Source organism: Cnephaeus nilssonii (assembly GCF_951640355.1).
Source record: "Cnephaeus nilssonii genome assembly, chromosome: 10".
NCBI lineage: Eukaryota > Metazoa > Chordata > Mammalia > Chiroptera > Vespertilionidae > Cnephaeus > Cnephaeus nilssonii.
The window spans coordinates 22,947,368-22,973,420 of record NC_137081.1 but is presented as its reverse complement, the minus strand read 5'-3'; positions in this window follow the sequence as shown (position 1 = coordinate 22,973,420).

The window sequence follows — 26,053 nt, the reverse complement described above, 5'->3', positions numbered from 1 at the left end:
AAACAGAGTACTCATACAAGGACCTCACTTTCAAGAGTTAACTTCATGGAAGTATTTGTTTTTCAGCACTTGTCTCAGACACAAATGGATTTAGGCCACATGGTTTTTGTAAAGCAGTGGAGGAGAGATTCCAAGGAAACATATTTATGACTTATAATATGAAACCATATTTCTGATCACTTTCCACTAAAGGGAGGAAGGAGATTAATTGGCATGAAGCAATTTCCAAGGTCGGCTCAGTGACTTTTCACTGATGGGCAAACCATATTCCTGGCATCATAGAATTTTAAAGCTAGATGGGGCATTGGAGATTATCTCACCAACCTTTACATTTTCCAGATGAGGAGCCAAAATCAGAGCTATTCAGCAATTTTCACAAGGTGACATAGTATTAGAGGCAAAGCCCGAGTTAAAATAAAGGTCTCCAGTCTCTCATATATTCAGCTGTATTCTGTTGCCTCCTTCCAATTAGCTGAGAAGCCACCTTAACACATCATCTCTAGGGGAAATACAATGGCCATGGACTTAAAGAATCCAAGCTGGCTGAAGGCTACCTCAGTCTTACAAAAGCCCCACAAATCCCAATATTCCCTAGATTAACGATTTGACTGTTGCTGTTCATGAAGGCACAGGTGTCTTTTACTATCTAAATTTAGTCATTTCTGCCAAGAATATAAGCAGATTTGTTATTATTCTAATAAATAGTATAAAAGAATAAGATTATGAAAGAATGCACCTATAGGTCCCCTCCCCACCCTTGCCAGAAAACCCTCATAAACTTCTAGAAAGCCACAGGCTTACACCAAGTATCTCCTGGACAAAGAAGCTACTTGGTGAATGCATGCATGCTAAATCAGGCATTCAAAATTAATTTTTACAACCATTGATCAACTCAAAAAAAAGACATCTTCAAAATCATCTGATGGCTGTGACCCCAGGTATAGCATTTGTAAACAGATTCTTCAATGTTTAGGTAATTCAGTCTATTACCAAAGAACAACTTCATTAGTGAAGTAAAAGGGTGCAACTCTGAAGAACAATAGCTGTAAGGTGCTCAGGTTTCCTATGCTCACTGTTGCTGCCCTGCTCCTCACACACTTTCCCTGACCCAGGACCAGGAACAGCTGTCAGTTAACCCTGCATTAGACATTGGTGGCAAATGCTGAAATTCCAGGTTTCTCCCTTTCATGTTGCCATTTGAGTAAAAAAAAAAAAACAGCTGCATGCTATCACACTCCAGATACCTTTCATCTACGTGGAGAATATGGTGAAGTCATTCCTGTATGGCGTCATGCTGTTCTCTCTAGCATGCACCAGCATTTGGCCTGCATAGGTGAAAGGGACTAAAATTCCACTCAGTGAACCATGTTTATGCAGGTCAACAGCCCATCCTTTTCACACTTTTCTGTGGTGTCAGGTTCCATTTCTCCAGGCCCATTTTCCTGTGAAAGACATATTTACCTATCATAAAATTTCTCCTATGCCCCCACATCCATCAAAATCATGCTCCTTTTCCAGGCTAAGAAGAGGGTGAGGGCTGGGGGAGAAGTTGTAGCTACAGAAGCTCTCTGCACCTTCCAGGTGATAACCACCAATTATGCAGTGTTTTTCAACATCAACAACTAATTCCCTGATTCTCCAGACACTGACTGCATGCCCAACAATTCCGTTCAATCCTAATACTATCTACCAGGAGTTAGCATCAGATCCCACAAGTTAAAGGGGCTCAGTCTCACAAGATCGTCCTCTTTCAGATGTCAGTTGCAAGCTCTGAGCTACCTGTACACCTAATCAATTGCCATAAATTGTGGGTTCACACAACCCTTTCCTTAGTTTTGGTAATTTGTTAAAACAGCTCACAGAACTGAGAAAAATACTTCACTTGTGTTAGTTGCTTTATTTATGAAGGATACAATTCAGGAATAGTTAAATAGAAGAGATGATCAGAGCAAGGTATGGCAGTCGGGGTGGCACAGAGCTTTCATGTTCTCCCTGGGTGTGTCACTCTCCCAGCACCTAGATGTGTTCACCAACACAAAAGATAAATGATGACCAAACATACAACCAGGTACCAATGGGAGAGACCTGAGCAGCATTACCCAAAATGTGTCTCCACAGATTACCATCTCATGGGAAACTCCCCCAAAAATCAATTCTGTAGAATTGAGAAATGACTGCATGCTGTGTTGTCCAGATACACACACACACACACACACACACACACACACACACACACACACACACTAGAGGAGGCGCAGTGCATGAAATTCGTGCAGGGGAGGGGGGGAGAGGGGCCCATCAGCCCGACCTGCACCCTCTCCAATCCGGGACCCCTCGGGGGATGTCCAACTGCTGGTTTAGGCCCGATCCCAGCAGTCGGATAGCCCTCTTGCAATCCAGAACCCCTGGCTCCTAACCGCTTGCCTGCCTGCCTTCCTGATAACCCCCTAACTGCCCCCCTGCCAGCCTGGCCACCCCCCAACTGCCCCCCTGTCAGCCTGGTTGCCCCCTAACTGTCCGAAAGGAAGTCAGAAGTCCGGAAGATGTCCAGTCACCCCGTCTAATTAGCATATTACCCTTTTATTAGTATAGATATTTATATAGATATAGATAGATAGATAGATAGATAGATAGATAGATAGATAGATAGATATAGATACATATAAAATCTATTAACATATTGACGGCTTTGAGAAGTAAAGAAATTTGAAAAACTTACCTAAAGATTCCCACACTAAACTGATCACAGAATGCTTAATTCTCATTAATACCTCTTAAGGAAATGTTAAACTGGAAGGTTCCTCTGCCCCTCCAGGTAACACACAGCCTTCTCTAAAAGTCTTTACATACATTATTGAACATGAAAGAGTGGATCTGATGATATTTTAGGACCTGGATGATAGAAATGGAGTAGTCCGTATAGTCAGGTAGAGAAACTATCTCAGGGGCACACAGCATTGCAGAAAATTATATCATGTGGTGGTCATGACCGTGGTTTACCAAATAGTTCAGGCCATAGGATTGCACATCTTGCCCTCTTAATGTTAACCATGTGACTTGCACTGGCCAATTAAATAAATGGAAGTGTCATGTAAATCTTCCGTAAAAATGTTTCAAAAGCTAGTATGTATGTGACCATTCTCTTCCCATTAGTGAGGTGATTGTAGAAGCCAGTGCTGAGATGCATCCTCTATCATCCTGGACCTTATGGAGCAGAGTCCCTTTTATGATCCACGATAGACATGTAGCCAAAGAGAGAAATTAATCTCTGTTACAATAAGCCAGTGAGATTTAGGTGTTGTTTTTATCACAACGTAAAATATTCTAATACACACTACCAATTTGACTACCTACATGATTTTATTTTTACCTGGCCCTTTCTCGATGCCTATTTCTCTCCATCCCCCTGAGGTTCCACCACTATCCATGGACTGAGTTCACCCTAAACAAAATTGCTCTTTATTAGAATGTGCATAAGAGAATCTTTCAATACTCAAGAACTCCCCACTCTCCATTCAAGGCTTTTCCACTGGGTAGGGTGAATTAGCCTCAATGGTTTAGAAAGATTCATGCCTAATTTTATTGAAAAGGGAAATCAGTGCATTCCCTTTGTAGATGGTGTGACTGAATAATTCATTGAAAGCTTCATTATCTATAATTGTGATAACACACACTTGTATTGCACATATCAAATATTCTTGATACATTTTTGAGCAAATATGTGCACATATGTAATCAGCTGTGGTAATCAACTGCACATCAACAAAGAGTCGGAGTGTTTTAGGGGCGTAAGATGCTGTTACAGTGAACAATCATTTAGCAGTGTGGCTTATTTTAATAGACACATCACTTTGAAATAAGTCTTCACCATCTGCTTCAGCCTCTAATTACAAATGCAACAAGAACATAATTCACAATTGCATCATTAAAAAGTAAGGCATAAGGGGTTTAATGCATGCCTATGTCCTTTTTTAATGCAGCAGACATCTATTCATCTTCTCTTGTGTTTCAGGCACAAATTTGTGATAAAACTTTCTTTCCTCTATGTTGAAATTTCTGAGAGAGTAGAGTGTTTCAGGAAACAACAGGAAATTCATATAAGGGTGCTATTTTCAAAAATATTCACAGGCTATAATCCCATTGATATGAGATTGACTTTGCAACATTGTTTTTCCTATGCCAAAAAAAAATCTTCAAACAATTTAAAAATGAAGATAAGAAAAAAATCTATTCAGCAAGAACTACAGATAGTGCAATTTATTCTGACCAATATAAATAGCTTGGAAATTCACTCTGGTTTAGGTGTCCAAAATAAATTAACCTTTTGGAAAGCCACTTTCCAAATGTTGTGTGGAACTAGCTTGATGAGTTAGGCCTCTGCTAGACACATAATTAACATAAGAATGTATATTACTAAAGCATCTTGTTTAAGGTCAATTCTCCATTTTTTCCCTCCAGATAAAACACTAATTATTCAAAGACTACTGAAGAAAAGAGGTGCCATAGCATAAACTGTCAATTTAGAAGTCTGGGTCTGCAGTACTGATACTTTGTCTAAAATAGTGTATCCCTACCAGATGAATAAGGTCATGGTTATGACCCTGAGGTCTAATAGCAATGTTATCAAATGAAAAGTCTAATATACTCTATTATGCCTTTAAATATAAAATTATCATCATCACTGTCTTTTATTTAATAAAACATAAAAATACTCATGCATTACTAATCATCATAGGAAACTCAGAATTATGTGGAAAGAATAAAACACATCAAGGTGCTGTATTCTAAGACCTTCCTTTTTTATGGATGGAAAAGGACAACAGTTGTCCATTCTTCAGTGCAGTAAATTGCCTTCCTGTATTTTAATATTGACTAAGTTCCCCCAGTTATATAATCCCTTGATTAAATAATATAAATGCTCTTATCTTGTTATTATTTTAATTTCACTGTTATTATTTGGTCAGTATCAATCCTTTTCTTGGAAATGTTATAAAAATATTTTTTAAATCAGGTTTTTTTAGCCATATCTAATTTTAACAGTTATGGATTCTGCCATCTTGAGTTTTCTTTATTTCCACAAAGTTCAATTTTCCCAGATCAGATTTTATATGTCTAAATTTTGTCAAGAAGATTTAATATTGCCATCAATTTCTTAGGCAATAACAAATTCTACCACAAGCCATTTTAGTCATTGTCAGTTTTATTTTTGTTGTGATCAGATCTTCTAGTAATAGCAATTATGAATTTGATAAAAGAAAGATAGCTTGTATTTATTTCTTAGCTAACCCATGAGAAAATTGTCAGCAGTTTCTGTGAGACAGAAATACAGGCAAAAAGCAGGATGTAAAAAAGAGAGAGAGAGATAGACGAGGAAAAAGGAGAGACCCACAAGGAGGTAGAAACAAAGAGCCACACTGAGTAAAGCCAAGAGAGACGCTACAGCAGTTTTATTGTATTAACAGCTTAGTGTTTGGTGTTGTCAAAGTTTCTGCAGCCAATATGGCAGAATCTAAACCCACAGCCTGCCTGGCTGGCATAGCTCAGTGGTTGAGCATCAATCTATGAACCAGGAGGTCACGGTTTGATTCCCGGTCAGGGTACATGCCCTTGTTGCAGGCTCCGTCCCCAGTGTGGAGCCTGTAGGAGGCAGCCAATCAATGATTCTCTCTCATCATTAATGTTTCTCTCTCCCTATCTCTTCCTCTCTGAAATCAATAAAAATATATTTAAAAAATAAATAAAAATAAACCCATAGCTTTGTTACAGTTTTTCAGTTATTGTCCAGTTTCATAAACTTATTTTTTAAGTTATAAGGACTGAGACTGAATATTATACTCTCCTAATGGTTTGATCAGTGCTCTGTGAAGAGGAGAACTGGGCTATGATTTGTGCAATCATCCATTTCTTCACTCAACCATACATAATATGAAACGTTCAGCTCTCAATGTGCAGGTATGGTGCTAAGTACTGAAGAAATGGGCATATGTGGGACAAGCCAAAGCCCCTGCCTGTTCTCAGAGTCCAGGCTATATATATATATATACTAGTAGCCCGTTTGCACGAAGACTCGTGCAATAGACCTTCATTCACCTGGCTGCCTGCACCAGTTTTGTGCAGGCACCAGGGACCCAGGCCTTGGCTGTGGCCACCGCCTTCTGCCTTTTTCAGGGTCGGGGCTTGGCCCCAGGCGGTGGCCTTGGGCTCGTTGGCACCCAACATCCTTGCTAAGGATCGCAGGAGCCGACCCCCAGTGGTTTCCTGCGATCCGTGCAGGCTGCCCACTGGTGCCCAAGGCCGGAAAAGCCTCGGCCCCTGGGATCCCCAGGAGGGGCGGGAGGGGCTGGGCCACGCCCCCCATGGTGGCCAATCGCCTCCAGGACCCCCGGGAGGGGCGGGAGGGGCCCGGACACGCCCCCCTAGGTGGCCGATCGCCCCAGGCACCCCCGGGAGCGGCAGCATGGGTCCGGCCACGCCCCCCCGGGGTGCCGATGGGCCCAGGCACCCCCGGGAGCGGCGGCATGGGTCCGGCCACGCCCCCCCGGGGTGCCGATGGGCCCAGGCACCCCTGGGAGCTGCAGCATGGGTCCGGCCACTGGGCACCGCCATCTTGTTCTTCTCAACGGTGGATATGCCACCCTGAGTCCCGCCCCCAGCCTCCCCTGGCCCAATCGTGGGCATAGCGGAGGTGCGGTCAATTTGCATGTTTCTCTATTATAAGGTAAGATATATATATATTAAATAAGATATATGCCAACTGTGATCAATGGTTTGAAGCAATAAGAGGGTGATAAGGCAGAGTCAATGGGAGGTAATGCCTCTAAGAGGAAGTGAAATTGGAACTGAAACCTGTAGGATAAGACACAGGGAGCTAGGAATTAAGCACTACAGATAGTGTAGAGACAGGGAAGGGCACTTATGGAAAAGAAATGAGGTGGCATGTTCAGGAATTAGTGAGCAAACGACATATTTCAAAATAAGATATCATCCTCTGATGAGTATAAATTAGAAAACACACAAAATATTTATTTTCAAGAAGATTAAAATCTAAATGTTTGAGATAAATGTTGCAATACTAAGGTGAGAAACATTAATTCCACTATTCAATTTGTCACTAAACTGGCATTCAAATAATCTTAAATACTCAAAACCAATATGTAAGTATCCAAGTCATATTTCATATTAGTAAGTCTAAGATTACATTTTTGAGGAATAATTGGAGGTCTGCTCTTGCTCGAAGTTCCTGAAACACAATTTTCCCTATTGGTTTAACCCATTACACAAAGCCCGGAGGAATAGTCCAGCAACAAAGACTTTCCCCATCAAATACAGGAAGAAAACTAACTTCATTTCCTCCTGTTCCTTCCTGCCACAAATCTAGCTTCATATCAGAAGATAAACTGACCCCCAAACACAGGTGTAATTCAATATTCTATTTCAAATGCCATCTGATTTGCAACCCAAGTAATTAACAGCTCACTAGGGACCCTATTGAAATAAAACCAACTTTGATCCTATTCCCAAATCCCTTGCCAAATGGATGGGCAGCTCAAATCCCTCTGCTTTTGCATTAATTGCAATGAATAACTATATCAGAAGAATTCTGTTTGTGTAAGAGCAGGTAACAAGGAGGGTGTGTTTTTCAGCTTGATTATTAGAGGAGCTAATCTGAGTGTTGGGATGGGATAAATATTAACATGCACAATTATTCTCTATCCTGAGCTAAGCCAGCATCTTGGCTCTATGGCATTTTGGAGGAACAGAGGCATGTGAGATGTGATTCATCTTAACTTCAAGAAACAAACCTCTGCTTCTCCTATTACATCCAAGAGAAGAGCCATATTTTAGTTTTAAGATTTTTACATACAGAGAATGGCCTTTTGGCCCAGGTTTAATGTACACAAACTATGTGTGTATACTAGTAAACCGGAGAGTTTTCAATAACTTGTTCCTCTTCTGTTCCCATGATTTGATTACCTATAGTGGGTTACATAGTGTAGTCTGAACAACAGATCAGCTTTATTTTTACAGAAGTCACTTGCTAAGGCCAAGGAGTCCCTGCTGAACCACCTTGAAATAGATAATGGAGACATAATTGATGATCATTGGTAACTACAACATTGGTTCAATAATAGTGGCCACTCGTTGAACTCCTACCTTCTGCCAGGTACTGTGCTTCAGACCCCAAGCTGTTTTCCTCCCAGTACCTATCAGTTATAGCACCAGGACTAGAGTCAGGAACTTAGTTTTCGTTCCTAGCTCTGTCCCTTCCTAGTCTGTGACTTTGCACAACTGACAGTGCCCTCTCTGAGCTTCACTTTCTTCCGCTACCAAATGGTGACTATAACACCTACCTCAAGAAGCCATTGTAAGGGTGAATTGAAATTTTAAAAAATATAAAGTAATTCTAAACAATAAAATTCTACATAAATATGTACATAATTATTATCAAGTACTGTTTATGAAACACCTACAAATTGCCAAATCATAAGCTAGATCTTTACAAACATTTTCTCCAGTTCCCACACACCCTGATGAGTACCAGTAAGTATCTTCCCCAATTTCCAGACAAGGAAATGGATGTGCAGAGAGGAGAAATATTATTGCCTGAGATTTGGCTGGAATAAAAATCCTTGTCCATTATGGCAAAAAATTCTCAGAGATTATACCAACAAAAGGTGAATTCAAGTAGAAACAGTTGTTGTCTTCCTTTTTTAAAAAAAGTCTTACAAATAACCTGCAAATGTTACATGTATGTGATCACAATGTGTGTATACAAAAGAAATGCACATCTATGTCTGTATTAAATACATTCAGCTGTCAATCACAAATCACACATAAACAAAGTAAAACTGGGCATGGGTAGTAAAAAGTCATTGAGTAATCTAGCATCTCTCTGTGCCCCTAGAGCTTGTACAGCCTGATTAAGTAAAATTAGCATGTGCCAAAGTGGTGAAGGTGAGCTACTGGAGTTGTAAATTACCTTAAGGTGTCAAAGACACAGCAACTCCTGGGTGATATATGTTACCTTCCCATCTGCTAGGGATATTCATTACTTTCCAAATAACCTGAGTCATTTTTAGACTAGGTAACAGCACAATTGAACTGGGTGATGACTTCTGCCTTGTTGTTTCCATGGTCCCTGTAGAGTTTAACAACTTCTTGTACTTTCTCTTTCAGAATTCTCAAGGTCTAAGTGAGTTTATATGAAAAAGAAAATAGAAGGTGCAAATAAACTGTGTCATTGTAGGAGATGCATCTGTAGATATCTAGATGTTCCATGCAATTCCATGGATTATTGGCCATCTGTATTAAATGGTCTACTCTATGTTGGGGAAACAAACAAATCTAAGGTCTCAGTAGCTGAATACAGAAAAGGTTTATTTCCTGTTTATACAGAGTTCTCTTCTGGGTGGAACATCTATCCAGGGAAACTGTCTTAATAGTAGTAGTAGTAGTAGTAGTAGTAGTAGTAGTAGTAGTAGTGTTTTGGTGGCTCTGCCATCTCAACATCCACCAGAGCAACAAAAAAGAAAAAGATGCAGGATCACATAAGACCTTGTCATTGCCTCAGACTAGAAATGACACCTGTCACTTCTGTTTATTTCATTGGCAGGACCAAGTCACATGGCCCTTCCTAACTGAAAGGGTCAGGGAAGTCTCTTATCCTCCCCAAGGAGGAAGGGAGATCCAGAGGGAGCACTGTTCATATTATTCCATGTGCAAGGGAACTGTGCTGGTGCTGGGAATTGAGGATAACTTAGACCCAGTCTCTACCCATGAAGGGCTCACATCCTTATAGAGGAGACAGGAATTACCGAGTTTGCTATGAAACAAGCCACACTATAATTTGTACTCTAATTCAACAACAAACATGGGGCTTGGGGAGTGCCAATGAACAATTAATTACAACAGGGATGAAGAGAAGATTTGACAGAAGAAGTAATATTTGAGTGGAAATGAAAATAGTTTTTATATGTCACTCAACAAAGTACATAAGGACAATATCTGAGAAAAGAAAGGCAGCATGGGGTACTGTAGAGCTCCCCCAAATCCTTTCCCAGAATGGTCCCCAACAGCACAGGGATGAGGAGGCCCTACTAAAAGGAATCCTGAAGCTGCCTGACGCATCTTACTCTGAGTGTAAATTCCTGTTTATAACACAAACCAGTAGCCCTGCGCATGAATCCGTGCATCAGTAGCTCTCTGCGGGGCCTGGCGGCTCTGTGCCCACTGCCCAGAGGCTCTCCGCGGCCCAGAGGCCCATCCGCAGCCCCGTGGGTGGGTGAGTGGCTTTGCTTCCCCTCTCTCTCAGTAGCTTACAGCTTTTGCTTCCTAGGGGAGAAGGTGAGAGAGGGAGGGGGGCGGGCTTCAGTGCCAGCACCCTCCAGGCACTTTACCCCAACCATTGATCACCTCTTTTGAGGCCTGGGTGCAAGACTGTCTAATACCCAACCCCCTGTGGCTTCAGGCTTTTGCTTTCTATGAAAGAAGGTTCAGGGAAGTAGGTGATGCTTTCTGCATTTTTCCTCCTCATCCTTGGATTCCTCTTGTTGCCTGCACCAACAGCAGCAGTTGCTCTGGTCTTCAGCTGGCACTGATCTTCCCCATGAGCCTCCAGGGAAGCCCAGGGGAAGGAGCTTACAAGTACAGACTACCCTTATAAAGGTGCCTCTTTCCCCCCCCCACCCCCACCCCCAGCTACAGTTGGCATTAACTATTACTTTATATTTCCAGGGCGACAACGAAAGCGTTCTGCACCCCAGCCTGGCCAGAGGCTCATCTGTGGCCAAGCATGGAACGCTCACACTGCCTGCTCTCAGCGGCTACCCTCCTCCCCCACCCCACCCCCGCCGGGACTGGGGGACTCCAGTGGGGCTGAGAGGACTAGGCACCACCATCTTGTGTCTATGGGCACTGACATCTTTTTGATGGAGTGACAATTAATTTGCATATTACCCTTTTATTAGATAGGATGTGTATAATTACACAGCTCTTGCTCTTAATACAAATCATACAATTTCTTCCATAATCTTCAAGTAAAATAATACTGAATTAACCTCATTTTGCCCTGATTTCTTCTACTCTTAGCATAACTCCATGTGTTCCCTGCAGGTCCACAGACTCTAGGTACAAAGCACTGAATCAGAAGTAATCTAGAGCTGAGAGGCTGACAGTATTGCCCAAAGAATGATCTGTGTGGCTTTTAGAGGAGTTATTTAACTTCTCTTCACCTTAGTTTGTCCAGCTGTAAAATAAGATTATCATATGCCATTGTCAAAGTCTCTGTCTGCAGCATATTTTTCTGTAATGATAGCGTAACTTTGAAAATGTATGCAACAGGTGATAAAAGCCCACAGCAGTTGAAGTGGATGTTGTGATTTAGCTCTCTAGACCTCTAGGCCACAATGCTTTCAGCTACAAAGGTTGAAAACTGAAAGCTGTGTTCTCAGTCTCTCACACTGAGGGTTCTACGTGAAGCATGATTGCACACCTATAAGATTTTAGAGGCAGGAGAGAGGTGGTGAGCATCTGCCTGCTCCTCTTGACTGCCTTCCTCCTGGCAAGAATGGTCCAGGAAACATGATGTTTTTCTACAACAGCATTTGAGGGTCCATCCTCCAGCTTATAGGCATCATCAAGAGGCAGAGATGGCAGCTTCTTGATTCCAGCTTCCTGATTCCTGGATATAAATTTGCAATGTGCTCTTGACTATATCAACAGTGGAAGCTACAGAGATGAGCGCTCCCTCCCCAGTGGGTAAATTCCATAGTTTTTCTGAGCATAATCACTGATAATCCAACCTAGTAGTACTTTCTCAGGGGCCTTTATAAGCACTTTATTCCCTCTATAAAATGCCCTCCTGTTTAAAATACCTATGTGGCAGTCTCTATTTAATCTACTACTTAAACAATCCTAAGCCTTCCTGAACTTTCTTAACCTCAAACTCCCAGTCTGTGGAGGACAGTAAACTTGAAATGGAATTGGCTCGTGGAAGGTGTCTGGGCCACCTCAGGAGCCAATCTCAGATTTCAGAAATCTGCTCTTATTTCATCAAGAAACATGAACAAGGAAGGGCCTTACTGGGTTAGGAAGAAGTGAGGAGAATGATCTCCCAAGGCATAGTTTCAAGAAAACTACCCACTCAAATTGAAAGGAAACAGAATACCCACATTCAGGGTGAGTCTTTGAACAGAAGAGTATGTGTCCTAGATGTCCCATATCAGTCTTCAGTCTGTTCAAGGGTCATGAATGGGGATTTCTAGGAAGTACATTTCTCATAGTCTAAACTTTCAGCTGGGTATGAACATGTCCTGAAATGAATGAACCTGCAAAAACAGAGGAGGTATTTTTGTTTCTGGGCACAATGGCTAACTAATTTTATCTTTAAGAAGGAAGCAGTCCTGACTGGTTTGGCTCAGTGGATAGAGCGTCGGCTTGTGGACTCAAGGGTCGCAGGTTCAATTCAGGTCAAGGGCATGTACCTTGGTTGCGGGCACATCCCCAGTAGGGGGTGTGCATGAGGCAGCTGATTGATGTTTCTCTCTCATCAATGTTTCTAACTCTCTCTCCCTCTCCCTTCCTCTCTGTAAAAAATCAATAAAATATATTTAAAAAGAAGAAGAAGGAAGCAGTGTCCAGCTGCCGTGGCTCAGTGGTTGAGTGTCGACCTATGAACGAGGAGGTCACGGTTCAATTCCAATCAGGGAACATGCCCGTGTTGCAGGCTTAATCCCCAGTGTGTGTCAAGCAGGAGGCAGCCAATCAATAATTATCTCTTGTACTTTTTTTTTGTTTTATATGTTTTTCTCTCTCTCTCTTTTTCTCTCCCTTCCTCTCTGAAATCAATATAAACACATTTTTTTAAAGAAGAAGGAAGCAAAGAATATACAGGAATGGAAGAAATGCTAGAAAATGGTTAATGAGGAACGTTGTCTCTAAAAACCAGCTTGTGCCAAAGAGAGAGCAACACAGACTCAATAACTAAGAGGAAGAAACTCAAGTAGAATACTGGTGAAGGGCCAAGCTGTGGTCCTGAGGCCACAGGATATGTCAAGGGTCCAGACTTCATGCCCATAGAAACAGAACTGCCAGCCAGTGTCCCATAGATTAGCATCCTTGGTGAGACTGCGAAGGCTGGTAGCAATCACTTGTTCCTCTGAACAGAGCACATAGAATTTAGCAGGAGACAAAGAAAAACTCCTGTTCTCTTGCTCACAGAAAATGTTCTGAAGGGAGTCTTCCAAGAGACTAAACACATGAAGCCCTGACCTCAGAGTCTCCCCATCTTCACCCCCTAGAAAGGGGAGGGTTCTCCCAAGCAAAAACTTCTTGAGGGAGTGCAGGGCAGCTATTGGAAGGAGGTATATGTGGTTGCACCTGAAGCCTGGGCTTCCCTCGGGAGCTTAAGAGGTATGTATATTCTGAGGGGAAACATGTTAAACACATTGGAAACATCAACTCCAGCCTCCAAAGAGAAGGTTTTATCTGGGGTGAAACACAGGCTTCCCTGGGGTCCTTCCTAATGGTGCCCTATCTTCCTTAGTGTCTGCATTTCTCTTCCTTGCTTCCTCTTCCCTCTTCTCCTCAGTATGTCCTTCACCTTTTCCCATGTTCTCCCTATTTCCTCTTCTACCAACTTTCCCTCCAGCTCTTTTCCCAGTCCTTCCTTCCTGCTTCCCTTTTCTCCCCCAAGGAGCTGATAGGCCCATGTTGTAAGCCTGGGTGGCTTTGATCTGGATTAATGCTTAGAAAACAAAATAATTTGCAATAGGAGCATTTGCCTGCCATGCAATTCTGTTGTTTACTTCTTCTTAACCAGATTCAGCTAGTAGATTATACTTTCTTAGCGAAGTACTTAAGAGATCCTGTGTTGTGTACACTTAATTATTTGTATGGCCTACCCTGTATTTATCTGTTTATTTTTGCCAAATATTTCCACAGAATTCTCAGTGATTGGCTAGTTAAAATTCTTCTGGCTTAATGAACATCCAGCCTCCCAGTGCTGATAGAATCATCATTTATACATGTAAAAAGAAAGGTAGACTCTCTATCTAAAATTTTTTCTGACTTTCCTTATAACCTGCAGTTATCTCTTGGCCTTTGGCTTATCTGGAAAGGAAGCTAAGTAAAAAGAACATTACTTTGTTTTCAGAACTGTACTGACATGAAGAATTTTTTTTTTTAATTAACTGTCCTGGAGCTATTTTTCAAAATCATCCATGAAAAGAGGCAGAGAATCCTAGTATATCACCATAGCCATTTCATCATGTGCCCATGACATCTGAGCAGTTCTGTGATAGATCCGTAGTGCTGTGAGAGACAGCATGTCTTTGTCTTTGTCCTGTGAAGTTTTGAAGCTCAACATTACAATCCTTTCCTAGCCTCATTGCCCCCGAGGGCTTGAAATGTCTTGTTATAGTGCCTAGGACAGACTTCATTATCTGACCAAATGGCCAAGAGCAGTGGCAATCTTCATGGGACAGGCAAAGTTAAACTCCCTGCAGGGCATGCAATGAATCTCAGATGATGCAGCATGACCCTAATCCATATCACAGAAACTTCAATTCTCAAGTCATCTGTCGTGTGTGTGTGTGTGTGTGTGTGTGTGTGTGTGTGTGTAAAGATCCACATATGGCAAACAGGAAAACCGATATCCCAGTTTCTCCCAGGGAAATACTTTTAAGCGTGGCCACAATAACCAGTGGAATTGCATGTGTTGCATGTCAACATTGAGTTTTCTGAAATTACACAATCTGAGTCAGTAATTCAGAAGGCGTCAAACTAATAAATACGTACTGACCAATTTTCAACAGAATGATGACTTTTTTAAATAAATGCACATGCTCACTCCATCTTTAGTTTTCACCTGTCTCACTGTTATAGCCATCTAGTTTTTTTCATTTTAAGACTATATAAAGATTTTGAATGCAGCATTTTCTACCTTCTCAAATTGCTATTTCCTAGTACAATTTTTTTTCCCAAATACACATCCTCCAACAAACAGAGTTGGTTTTTATTTTGTTACATTCTTAAAAGGAGCTGTTTCTAAAGTGTGGCATCTTAATAAGAACAATGCCTTGTATTTGAGCCATTACTTCCATCCACAGACTCCTTTCATATTTATTACCTTATTATTATTTTGATTCACACAACACGCAGGTACTGCCACCTCCTTCACTTCACAGATGCTTAATTTGAGAGTTGGAAAATGTAAGGCATATGCCCAAGGGCTCAGAGCTAGTGAGAGCAAAGCTATATCACATCTCAGTCACTCTGACTCGGAGTCCAGCTCTCCTTCCACTCTCTGCCTCGCCCCTTCTGAATAAACATTATGATGAAACTGTGCTTCTGACAAGAGCGATAAGTGGGAGACTTCAAACTTCAAATCACCTTTGGAGACTCTCTCCTCTGAATTCCTTCTCACTTACTCTCAAAAAGGGCCACATATCCAAGAAATGAGCCAGCACACAACAAAAATCTTGAACCATCTGAAAGATGCTGATACAGTCGCGAAGGTGGAATGAAGAGAAGCTACTTACCTCTTCACCTCTCAAGTCCTCCCAGCCATGATTCATATTTCCAAGGCCACATTACAAGCCTAAGGTCAGCCCTTGAGCCTCCTGCCGAGGAGACAGCCAGTCTTCTTCCCAATGCAGTCATAAATCTATATAAGTCAGAGATCGGGGGGAAAGAACAAAGATTTTGATCACTAAATTATCCAATGAGCATGGCTGACTAGCTCCTCACATTTGTAGAGAATATTTTCTTCTGCTCTTTAGCCAGAATTTCAAAGGTAATGGTTAATGTGGCTTGGTAATTATTACCATTTATACACATACCTTGCAAAATATGGTACATGGAAATAAGAGATATGAGTAAAAAATAAAGCAACTATTGACAGCTACATATGAACAAAAGAGATAAAGAGGAATTGAGGGAAAGAAAAGTCATGTCCTAAAATATTGAGGGGATGACAGGAGAATATCAGGGTGTCAACTGAGATGACAAGTTACTTGAGTCTAAGGTTGATGTGTAAATGCAACTCCCTGCCATTTCCTCCTCACTGTCTGCCTGGAATTCTCTCCAGTCAGGCCAAACCCAAGAGTCACTCTATTTTCTCTGAAGCCCTGGGTCTGCCAAGAATCTGGGACTTTATGGTACTCCATATGCAAATAAAGCAATTGTCGATGCTTAATATCACATATTAATCTGAACCATTCTGGTAGCAAGTGAGAGGAAACTAACTACTAACTCAAAGTCCACTGAAATGTAATGGACACACATAACAAAGGGGAGTCCAGAGGAGGAGATGGCTATAAGGAATAATGGAAAATGGGCACTTAAACATTTTCATTAGCTCACTCTCTTTCCCAGCCCACCACTACTCATCATGTTGCTCTCATTCTCTCCTTATAGCCTGTGTCCTTCATGAGTGAGAGTACAGAGAGTCCTGGGGAAGGCACAGTTAGACAACTCCAGGTTTATACCATCCCTGAGAGGAAAAAGAAAGTGTATTACCATAACCAAGGGGATGGGGGATGTGGTACCATGATTAATCAGGCCTAGGTCACATGACCACCTCTGTGCACTGTGGTTACTACAGTTGTCTACCCAACTAAAATCAAACAAGATAGTGTAAGGAAAACTTCCAAAAAGAGAGAGAAAGAGAGAGAGAAGAAAGAAAACTTATCCCACCCTCCCATTAAAAAAGGAAATGATGATATTAGAATAAGGGTTAGATGAAGGAATTCAGAGAAAAACAAGTATCCTCCACAAGGCACAGTCAAACTGTGGATCATCCTAATTATGCATTTCATGCTTGTTAGTGGAAAATCAAGGACCAATAAACTCATGTGGCTTCAGCCTGCACTGCATTCATATGATCCATTTTTTTCACTGTCCATTAAGAAAAATCCAAGATATGTTCCAATTAGGCTTCTGTTGAAAATTAAAAGCTACCAAATTTTGATAAATCTATGAAAACCAGATTATTCTTTAGTCTACAAGTCTTCATAAAAGTCATTTGCGGATTCATTGAGAAAGCAGAACTCTGAATCCACCATTTAAGATGTGTCTTTTTGTGTAGAAAATGTAGATGAGCCTTATAACTAACGGAGTGTTATCATTTGCTGATAACGAACTAAGCTAGAAGCAAAGCTGAGGCTTTTTGGGGGGGGGGGGCGGGGGGGGCAGAGAGGGAGTCAAAGAGTACTTGCTTTCCTTGATCACATTCTTCACAAGTTGCCCTTTGAAACAATTTTAAAGGTAATAAGTGAGTTATAAGACTATGATGAAAATAAAGTCAGAGTCAAAGCAAGGCCCTAAAGACACCAAGAAAGCAATCAAAGGTTGGCATCGACTTTATATACTGGTTCTCCAGGGAACTAACAGCCTAGGCCTCACCCCTGCCTTTATAAGAGGCTGTTTATTCCTCTGAACCAAGCCTGTGTTGGAGCCAGAAAAATGAAATGGAGCATTGAGACCATTATTTGGATACTGGAGGGGAACACACGCAGAAAAGAAAACCTAGGAAAAGTTCCATTCATTTGAATTAATTGAGATGAGCATTTATTTTTTGTTTAAATTGACCCTGTAATTGTTTCCACTTTTTTTTCCCCCATGAGGTATGTAGAGACATAACCTCGAGGGCTACTCCATTTATAGTAAGAAAGAATTCAGCACTACTGAGACACCCTGTATCATTCACCCATGCAGGTCATAGAATTGATTCTCTCGCAGAGACCAGCCATATGGATTGATTTAGCAGCATTTCGCTGGCTGCCTAGAGACACGGTTTGAGTCATCCTGTATAAATTACTTAACTCTCCACCACAAAGAGGGAAAAAAAATTGTTTTCTTGCACAGCAGTAGCAATTAATGTTCAACATGTTTATGGAGTTTAATAATATATGGCCCAGCACCAATCTCTGTAGGCAATACAATTATCTTGAGAGAGAAACTTAGGTGGTGTCATCAACATACACGATGCGGATGATTGATTCATCAATAACTGAGCCTGGCCTTATTATAGCAAACAAATTAGACATCATGGAATATATGACCATTTAGACAGGACTTCCTTCTCTTCAAATAGATGTCATAATTAATAGTGTGACCTTTTGGCAACACTGGAAAACAGCTTACAATTAACAGGCTCCCTCTTCTTTGAGAGCTTGGTCCAGCTCAGTAGAGTGGAGCAAGGTCTAGACATCTTCCCAAGAGAGTGTTAGCCAGAAAGATCAATCACTTCTTCATCTTTCTCATATTTCATTCCAGAGGAATGCAAAAGAAGGAAAGTGGTGAGTCGCCAACAAGTATTTATTGGGCCACTTCTGTGTGCCAAGTACTGTTCTAGAGCAAAGAGCAAGACAGAAGGACCCCCCTCCGCACACCAGGGGTGGAGAATGAGAACAGGCATGTAAACAAACAAATAAATACTAATAACATTCTGACAGCATGCTGAAGTTAAAATAGAGCACCCTTGAATCTATGTATGTTTTAATAGCAAATAGGGATTTCAAGAATAGGAGATATTTTATGTATTCAGCATCTACATGATTAAATAATCCACAATGTAAGCAAGATCCTGTTATTTTTATATTTTCTCTTTCTCAAATTTTAAAATATACTTCCAGTTCTGAAGAGGGATGGGTATTGTCTGTGATTTGATCATTTTAAAAGATTTAACTTTTAAAAATAATTATTTTGGAGCTTCACAACAGCCCAGATAACAAAAATATAAATAAATAAGGTGGATTCAATACTAAATAAGGTGTTCATACTAAAAATGTATAATACAAGAAGTGTCAGGTCACACCACAATCACAGTATGACTAACATGCTATATCTGTGTAGCTTGAATCATTCATGGAACATAAGGTCCGCACATTTCATTCTCTTGAAAGTTTTTATCTCTGTAATATGATATAGATGATGTCTCTACAGATAAATTTAGGTTCATAGTTAAGATAATTGTCCACAAACAAATCCTTTAAGATGAAATACATAAATAGCTCAGACAAAAGTTCCTTCTCACATGAATTCACTGGAATCTTCCTTCAATTATTCACTCTAATTTTAGACATCAACTTGCCCCATTTATTTATGATGTAAGAATATTCCAACCCATGTGTTGTGGTGCTGAATCCCTTTGTAGCAGTAAACTGGGACAGTTGGGTTGGTTATGAAGTATGTCCCTGTCATAGGTCATTTATCTGCACTGATTTACTCTTTCTTGTCTCCCATAACAATGCCACTCTCACTCCTGTAAATCTCAGTGTCCTTCTTGAGTGGGAAAGGAGAAGAGATGTGTGCTGGCCATGGCTAATGACCCTGGGCACATTCGTGACATTCATGGGGACATGATTTGCAAATCACCATTATCTCTTATGCATGTCACAGCCAAAAAAAACAGTCATGAACAATTGCACTAAAAAAAATACTGATAAAATAATAACTGATTACACATATAGTACTTTAGGTAGTTTTTCTTTCTGCCTCCCACTTCTTCCCAGAGTGAGGTGGTCCCACAGGCCTGTTCATCCTCAGACCTTTTCATCATCCTTTCCCTGCTCGGCTCTGCACACAGGGAGGCTGCCCTCCATGGGCATCACTAGGCTGACTTCCACTGAATCAACTGGATTCAGACAATGAGAGCAAATGGCAGAAGAATGTAGGGCAGAGAGGAGGGAGAACCCATGCATTCCTCTCCCTGCCTCTCTGCTTTGGGAATCATCTTTGGCAGGAGAGGTTCCAGCTCTCTCCAATTAAGTCTTCCTGGATTCCAGTTTCTAGCTGGAGGCCCCACACCTGTTGTTCTGACAACTCCACCTCCTCCTAGGGTGGTAGCAAGTTCTGCTGCTGCTACTTTCTGCTTTGCCTCACTGTCCCCTATTCTCAGCTCTTCAATCATCTGTGCAAGGAATTCACAGTATTACAATTCCTCCATTTTAAATAATCAGAGCAGTTTCTGCTTTCTTGGGGGAAGGGGTGGCAGGGGGTTGCACACTAATTAATACAGAGTTTTCAAGAATTCCATTCAGTTCATATTGAGCATCTACTGTATACCAAGCATTGAACGACACATCAGGGAGACTATGATGCATAAGACACTGTGTCTACCACTGAGGAGTTCTGAATCTAGTGGACAAGTCACTTCAAGATTATGTGATAAGCATTATAAGGAGTTGAGTCCAGAGGGTTCTGGCATCACTGAGACTGGCTCCTCAGCTGGGTCTAGGGCTCAGAGAAGGCTTCCTAGAGGAAATTCTGGTTGAGCTGAAACTTAAGAGATGAGAGATAGCCAGCTGAAAGATGCTGGAATGACCTTCAGACAGAAGAAGTAGCATATGTGGCTGTACCAAAGCATGAAATCGAATGCCCTGTGTTTCTGGGGTTGGTGTTAGAATGGGTAAAGATGGAGCTGGTACAGAATGGAAGCAAAGTGGTATCACTAGACCTCAGGTATGTGGCCAGAGAATAGGAAAAGAGGTAAGAGACAAAAGGCAAGTAAAGGGTTTGAATTCTCTTCAGTGCACAATTAGGAGAAATTGATGAGCTTTAAATCAGTGACAGCATGGTCACATTTACAATTTATAATTTAGATAGATCACCTGGGCCACCTGTAATAAATGGTAGCTCTAAAAGAGGCAAGATACCCACCTGTCAGCATACATAGTTATTACAAGGTGGGAACTAGAAATATGGGGGCAACACTTTGCAAAGTACATGATTGTCTAACCACTATGATGTACACCTGAAACTAACACAAAATAATACTGAAATAAGTTTTAAATTCTTTTTAAAAAGAGGCAAGGTAGAAGAAAGAGAAAAAATCTACTTGAACCAGATCATACTAATCATATCATTCAATTCAGCCTACTAGTGTTGAGTCCCTGTGTGCCAGTCATGGTGCTGGGAACCAGAGGGATGTGAAATAGCAACCCCTTACATTTGTATGTTCCTTTAAACTTTACTAAATTAAGCACATCTCATGATTCTCTTAAAAGTACCATGAGTTAAGTATTAGAATCCCCATTTTTCAGATGAGAAAACTGAGTCTCAGAAGGTGATAAAATATATCCAAGACCATATAATGAGTAAGAATTGATCCCAGCAGTCTGCTTACTGCTGAACTTAATAAGATAGTTTTCTGTTCCCCACTGTATGACAGAAAAAATTGATGTCCCAGAAAATTGAATGTTCAGAAGCCAGAGAAACAATGTAGGGACTCCAATGTACACATACATCAGACTGTTTCAGAATTAATGCATACTCTACCAGGCATGAACTTGATGTTTGTTTTTTTACTCCTCTCAAGGCAGACTCTAGTTCCTTAGGGTGCTGAGAATAATCATAGGTAATTGACTCAACCTCTCTAAATTGAGACTGGTTGCAGCCAGAATTTTAATCAAGATTTGAATTAACCTTTCATCCCTCCTCCAACATAACAGGGGTGTGAAGACAGAAGATATTATTTTAAAGAAAGTAATTGTACAAGTATTTGTTGAAGAGTATATATGGAGTCTAGAGGGCAGCAAAAAATAATTACTTTCTCTATTGAGTGAATTTTTTTCAATCCCTCTACCACAGTATTGGTCAAGATCATGGAATTCTTCACTGGTAGCAGTAACTCAACCCTTTAGAGCAGTGGTTCTCAACCTTTCTAATGCCACGACCCTTTAATACAGTTCCACATGTTGTGGTAACCCCCAACCATAAAATTATTTTTGTTGCTACTTCATAACTGTAATTTTGCTACTGTTAATGAATCGTAATGTAAATATCTGTGTTTTCTGATGGTCTTAGGCTCTACAGCAGCGGTTCTCAACCTGTGGGTCGAGACCACAGGTTGAGAACCGCTAACAGGGTCACCTAAAACCATCGGAAAACACAGATATTTACATTACAATTCATAACAGTAGCAAAATTACAGTTATGAAGTAGCAACGAAAATAATTTTATGGTTGGGGGTCACCACAACATGAGGAACTGTATTAAAGGGTCGCGGCATTAGAAAGGTTGAGAACCACTGCTTTAGAGGAACAGACAGGGCTTCCTGGCTTTTCAGATCATTAAACCTCCCTCTTGCCATACTGATGCCCTCTAATGACAAATACTAATAATGCATTGGGATGCTGCCCACCCCCATTCCTAACAGGGATTAAAGGAGAAACAATGGGACTGATAGGAGACAAAGAACACAATGCCCCGCCACAAATATAATTCCCTTTGGAAAGCCCGCCTCTCAACTCACTCCTTCCCTGTCCTGGGATAGCCACTCCCAAGCCAGGAACAAAGATCATGGCACACTCAGCACCTCCTGAGATTAGAGCCAGTGATTTACAGACTTACTTCCACCCCTAACGATTCCCATCAGTAACAGTGATTTATTCAGGCTGCCATGATTCTGCCCACATTTGAGAATCACTTTTTGACTTTTATGTGCATGCATTCAGACTTCACATCTTTGTCATAAACTCCCCCTCATCATGGGGAGGTGGAAGTTGGGACAGCTCAGAAACAGTATCTCTTGCCTCTGGCCCACATATGCCATGAGGATATTTTGTGCAAGTAAGACTCCAATTGACTATAAGTTTGTAAGTACAAGGACCTTTTCTGTCTTATCTATTTCTACGTTTCCAGCATCTAGTACATTAACTGGCATATAATAAGCACTCAATAAATGATAATAACTAACATTTACTGAGCATGTACTATGTGCCATGGCACCGTTCTAAGCATTTTACACACATCTATGCTCATTTAAACCTCAAAGCAACCCTGTGACTTAGGTAGTATTGTCTGTCTTATAAGACAAAGTCCAAAGCACAGAACAGTTATGAAATTATCTTTATGACATACAGATTATAAGCAAAGAACTTGGGATTCAAATCCAGGCAGACTGGTCAAAGAGCTAGTGCTCATAACTATTAGGCTATACTGCCTTTTATTGATTAAGTGATTGGGCAGACTGGTCTATCAGGGGAGACTACCTTCCTTCCTCCCTTCTAGCTTACCCTCATCTGAGTCTGTTTAAAGGCATGATTCAAATACTGCATCCTGACCCGGTGACAGTCAATTTCAAAGGAATTTTGCTCTCTTGCTTTGCCAGCAGTTCTCTCCTTTGGCAGGAAAAGACTTCAGTAGCCCGGGCAGCTTTACTTTCTCTGTAGGAACCTGCAGTTTGCTCTGTCTCCAGGTCCCCTGGCTATACATAGTGACCATAAGTTTTCTTATATAAAACGAGGATGCTGGGTGGCAATTTGTCACTTTTAGCAAAGCCAGCATCTTCTTTCAGGGTGGCCATGCATTTCACAAGTCTCTTGCTAATAATGTTAGAGCTGGACTCTGATGGGGAAAAAATTTCTTTGGATATGAAATCCCCCCCCTCTTCAAATATCTGTTCTTATTTCTCATCAGAAAAACCAGAAGGGAAAAATGAATGTTCTCAGCTTGGGCTGAATTTCCACTAAAAGTTTCATATCTCAGTAGCACTGCGGTCTTTAAATGAGCATGTGTCTTTTATAATGGCTACCCAGGTGATTTTAGTCTCGCCAGAACATTCACCTTCTGATCCAGTTCTAAAAGAGACGGTACCACTAAAAAGCCGCTTTAAACTTGAAAGAGATCCTCAACACTCAGAGGAAATGCTTATGAGAAAGAAAGATGATTTTGACCTAAATAGGAACATTGTGGACGAAAGTGGTTATTATTCTTCAAGAGCCCTGCAAATAGCCAACTTTTCCAGCATCGAAGAGAAAATTCAGAGACATCATTCTTACTGAATCCTGGACACTTTCTTTTGTTTGCTAGCAAAGTAAATATATATCAACCATGGGGCATAAAATTGGACTTTGATCCCATTCCATGAGCCAGCCGCTACAGACCAAATAATGCAGTTGGATATTGTCACAGACCAATCAGCTGTAGAATGATAGATGCATAGAGCAGGATAGAACCACACGAGGAGTCCACACCTGCTCTAACTCGAAGACATCTCTTTCCCCCACTATTCCTATCTACACCACCACCAAGTTTTAACAGCTCTACCACTAAAACACAGAGGCCCCCAATCAATTTACTTCTCTCCATCTCTGTAACTTCAGTCCAAGTCACTGTCTCCTCTCTCCTTGACTATTGCAGAAACTTCTAACTTATGGTCCCTCTGGTTCTATTCTTTTTCTTTTTTAACAGCTTTATTGAGATGTCATTTATATCCCACAAAATATACCTTTTTAAAGTCACAGGCATTGCTCATACTACTGTGGTTTGCTGCCTATAATCATAATTGAACGAAATGCTATATTTCAATTAGAGATGAAAGAAAATGAAGGTATTTTTTTTAAAACCATAAAGTTAAAGGCACCTTGAGTTCCTTCCTGGCTTAAAACTTTAGTAAGTAGGGCTAGAGCTAGGAATCTGCCTTTTTAACAAGCTCCCCAAGTGCTCCTACCTATCATGGTTCGATGGTCAACACTGAAAGAAACAGTGATTAAGGAGTGTTGTATGAGAAATACTGGGAAGCCATTTCCCTGTGCTAAGTTTCCCCTCATTCCATCAAGGAGACCACAATGCTAATATGGACTTGGGTCAGGGACTCTTCAAGAGAGCAAAAAGCAGCTCTCTCTGGGTATCTTCTGCTAAAACCTGGGAGAAGGAGCTAAGCCACAGAAAGTCAGAGGGAGGCATCAACCAGCCGTCAAGAATTCCACAGACTTCAGACACCATGGCCTGTTAATAGAGGAGATACCATCCTTGTAAGTCAGCAAAGGCACACACTTCAGGACTCAGAGGATGTCAAGAACAAATTAAAGAGTTGGGTTGCTGAAGAAAATGAACACTTGGCTCCAAACTACAAAAAGAAAGGTGTAAAATCCAAAATTAGTACATAGTTCAATTAAAAGTCTACAAATGTAAAAATGTTCCAAAGAAACATTATAAAATCCTTGCCAAATCTTTAAGGTCCCACACACACACACAAAAAAAAATCTGTATTTAATTTGGGATATGGGTTAAATATATTTGATATGATGTGAAATGGGACCTCTAAAAGTAAGAATGCCTAGAGCCCATAAAAGGCTTAAAGCCCTTAGAACCAGACAGGAAATGAAATGAATGGAGACAGGTACAGAATGATGATCCACAGCTGATGCCTCGACCCCACATCGAATATTGAGACGTGGCAAACACATGTCCTTTCTGAAAGGGGAGCTGGTTTCGTAGCTCGAGCTAATTGTTGTCTCTTGGAAAAGGGATTTACTATTGCCTGGTAGTCCAATTTCTGAAAAAAGTCAAGAATGCTGATTCTTATGTAAAATCTCCAATTTCAAAATACTGCCAACCAGTTTTAATAATCACCCTTTGCACCACAGCAAAACTGGCCACACTGGTTTTGGAAACATGAGGTCAGAATGCTCATTCATATCCAAGATAGAAAACAAAAGAAATTCCCTTCCCAGGTAGTTGGGACATGCAAGTTCTCCAACATAGTGTGTGTTGTGTGGGGTTGGAGGTGCAGGACTATGCAGGAGAGTACACTATAAATGACTCAAACTGGTATTTATAGGTCCGGAATTAGCTTCGTCGTGAATATTATAAAATTATTTCAAGAATAATTAGTTCGATAATGAGTCTGCAGGTGAGAAGCAGCTATTTTGCTCCTGGACTCAGGGTCACTGTCTCTGCTGTGTGAAGAGTCAGCAGTAATTAGAAGAGCCCGTGGTGCCAAACTAAATTAAAATTTTTCAAACCGTTACTCACTGTATGATATAATTTGTTTCATGTTACCAGGATGAGGAAATTTGAATTAAGTCTCTATTCATTACAAAAATAGGCTAACTAATTTAAGGCTATGAACTATCTGTTTGTCGATGGTATTGAATGGTTCTATCTACTCTAACAGATCATTCTGCACTAAAATAAATGGCAACTGGTTACATGCCAATGGTTTATTTAACAGCACTCAATTGTACTGAACTCTGAAATCATAATGGGTCTCAGTGGACCCTCTTGCCTGCTATTTTTCTGAAAATAAAATATTGATGTAATTGGA